The sequence below is a fragment of the Gopherus evgoodei genome, unplaced genomic scaffold (genome assembly GCF_007399415.2).
Source record: "Gopherus evgoodei ecotype Sinaloan lineage unplaced genomic scaffold, rGopEvg1_v1.p scaffold_37_arrow_ctg1, whole genome shotgun sequence".
In the NCBI taxonomy this organism is placed as follows: Eukaryota; Metazoa; Chordata; order Testudines; family Testudinidae; genus Gopherus; species Gopherus evgoodei.
In genome coordinates this window covers 2,904,755-2,907,368 of record NW_022060049.1, presented here as the reverse complement: position 1 = coordinate 2,907,368, position 2,614 = coordinate 2,904,755, and the positions used below count along the sequence as shown (strand labels likewise).

At 33.6% G+C, this 2,614-nt stretch overlaps 1 long non-coding RNA gene across 1 annotated transcript; it reads left to right on the top strand.

The window, feature by feature from the left end:
* Window positions 1-1,503: 1,503 nt before the first annotated feature.
* On the top strand, window positions 1,504-2,399 carry LOC115642064. The gene is made up of 4 exons (XR_003998147.1): window positions 1,504-1,596; window positions 1,698-1,752; window positions 1,833-1,886; window positions 2,264-2,399. It is a non-coding gene; the product is annotated as an uncharacterized LOC115642064 (long non-coding RNA).
* The last annotated feature ends 215 nt before the right edge of the window (window positions 2,400-2,614 follow it).

Here is a 2,614-nt window from a genome sequence, read left to right as displayed (position 1 = left end):
TTTCCACTCAGGGATTACACACAAACCTCTGTTAGCCTGACTTTGGTCAGGTTGGCATACCTGGTTTTGTCTGCTATATCTTTATTCAGGCCTAACATAACCCAGGTTTAAAAACACAAAAAACCTGTTTATAAAAGTTTTTTTTTCTAGATTTTAAACTAATGGGTTATTTTTTAGTAAAAACAATGTAAAGCTGCAGCAAAGCAGCCTCTGTGAGTTTAAATCACAGAGGAAAAGGCCAAAACAAAACAAAAAAGCCATAGGCCTGCTTTTAATACAAAAAAGCTTGTTAAACTAAACACTTTTTATGTAAAAAAGGCATTGCTTTGTAAATAATAGTAAAATAAAAAATATTACCCAAGGTTTAAAGCCACAGCTGGCTAGTTTATAAAAGTAATTTGTTAACAAAAAGAGGGGAAAGTTTTGTAAAGGTCTTAATAAACCCTCAAAAAGACATACCTAAATGAAGACACATTTTTTGTATGTGTTGTAATAGAATAAAGCACCCCTGGCTTTTAGGGACACACAGTTATTAGCCCCCTTATTTTGTAAACCAGTGAATTAGAGAGAAGTTTGTTTTAATAACATGTAAGTTTGCAAAAATAGTTTAGGGCTATAAAACTAATGTATTGTGACAAAAAAGGTTGTCCCCCCTGGGTTTTAGGCTAACATGGGCCATTTTTTAAGTAAGGACAGAAGGCTTATAACAGACAAAAGCCATTGTTAGCAAAAACAGCCTCTATGAGTCAGTGGATTAGAGATAAAAAGGCCAGAACATAACAAGAAAGCCCTAGGTCTCCTTTTAAAACAAAGGGACACCAAAAACAGGTATTAAAAAGAATAGTAACTTACTTACTATAAAAAATAAACTTTTTAACCATTGAAGTTTAAAAAAGCTAAAGTGTGTAGCCAGAGACCTTCCCGCCTTTTTTCCCAGAAAAAAACAAGTAAGGGGCCCCTCTGCTCTGCTCTTATCTAAACAGCCAGAACCTTTGTTTTTTTCCACCCTGTAACAAAAGCTGAACAGCACATACTATAAACTATTTTAAAATGTGTTTTTTAAAGTAATGCCTAAATTTTTTTTTAACTTACTAACAATGTAAAATAAGTTTTGTAGAAGTTTTTAGTAATAAGTTTAATGGAGTTTATTTTTAAATAAACAGTTTTGTTTTAAAAAGCCAAGGCCATAAAACAAATTAAAAAATACAGGTTGCAGCTTTTAAAAACTTTTTGGTTACAAAGGTGTAAATGGGTATATTACCATTTACAAAGGCTTTTTATTAACTGTTTAAACACATTTACTATAAAAAAATAACATTTTTAACCATTAAAGTTAAAAAAAGCTAAAGTATATAGGCACCCCCAAGCCCCCAACCCACACACACCTACCCACCTTTTTTCCTAGAAAAATGCCCTTTACACACCCTGTTTTTTTTTAAGAAACGTCTTTTTAAATATTAATTTGGGGGGGGGGCGCCCAAAATCTTTTTGTAAAAACAGGTTTAAACCTATAAATAGGGGACAGAAAACTGAACAATGCTGTCAAAGAAATATTGCTAATACAAGACTTCTACCGTTATGGGGAGCAACAACATGGTAAGAAAAGTTACTATGGTGTGCATTTGTTTGTGTGTGCCACCACGGTATTATACCTGCGTTGTGCTTAGTTAAAAGGCAATATTTTTTCTTTTAAACAGGATGAGGCCTTTTTTCTTGACATACCAGATTCCGCACTAGAAGCTTTAAATTTTAGTAAGCTAATTAATATGCTACACAAGTATGATTTATTTTAAAAAGAAAAGGGTTTTAAAATTTTTATTTTTTTAATTTAGAACAAGATGGAAGTCAAAACCACCCGATAGGTTTTCCTGAGATTACAGAAGAAAGTATAAACTGTTTTTAAATATGTGTTTGAAAAAACTGTTGTTGAAAATAGTGTACATTTTTAGGGGTTTATGTTTGTTATTGTTAGTAAAAAAGAAGCAGTTTTTGCCCTTAAAGGTTTTACTGTACAAAAATTTTTTGCTGGAAGTTGTTAAAAATGTTGCAGCTGTACCGCCCCCGTGTGGTGTAAGCTAAAATAGCACTTTATTTTGTACATTGTATTTAAACGCTGTTTTTAGCCCTTTACTGTAAAAATATTTTTAGTGGAGTTATATAAAGGCTTTAAAAATATATATATGGGGGGATATGTTTATTGTTGTTAGTAAAAAAAACATACAGGCTTATGTGCTAAAAACATTTTGTTTATGTGTATTGGCAGACTTATCAAGCATTATTCCTCAAGAAGAAATGTTGAAGGGGAGCTCGCTTAAAGGGGCCAAGAAATTTTCCTCTGAGGCAGCTGCAGTCGGAAGCAAGGGTATTAAGCTCACCGATTTTGAACAGCCCTGCACGTCCAAATCCCTTATTACACAAAGCCAGCAACCTTTAAAGAGGGGCAAGAAATTTTCCTCTGAATCAGTGGCAATCTGAAGCAAGGGTATTAGACCCACCGATTTTGAACAACCCTGCACGTCCAAATCCCTTATTACACAAAACCAGCCAGCCTTAAAAAAGGCCAAAAAGTTTACCTCTGAAACAGCAACAGTTTTCAGGGTGGGGGGAAAGGGGA